Here is a 362-nt window from a genome sequence, read left to right on the forward strand (position 1 = left end):
CACGGTATTAACAGTTTGTTTCCCACAAATGAGCTTAATCTGATGATCAGTGGTTGTCGTTTGTTGATGTGGTTCATACGTGTTTCTTTCTCTTTTTGTATATAGATTAGACCGATGGTTTTCCCATATAAATGGTCTTTTACTAGTCATTTTTTGGGGCTCTTTATAGCTTGCTAGTCGGTGTGAGCCTAAGCTCTATGTTGAAGACCGTACATTGACTGATAATGGTTAACATTTACAAATTGCCATTTAGATGGTGATTTGTCTCATTGGCACTCATACCTAATTGAATATCTATTTGGTCTCTTTTACCTTTTTCAAATGTAGCCATTAATCTATATGGTAATATATTCGTAGTTTAA

The sequence above is a fragment of the Mytilus trossulus genome, chromosome 12 (assembly GCF_036588685.1).
Source record: "Mytilus trossulus isolate FHL-02 chromosome 12, PNRI_Mtr1.1.1.hap1, whole genome shotgun sequence".
Lineage (NCBI taxonomy): Eukaryota > Metazoa > Mollusca > Bivalvia > Mytilida > Mytilidae > Mytilus > Mytilus trossulus.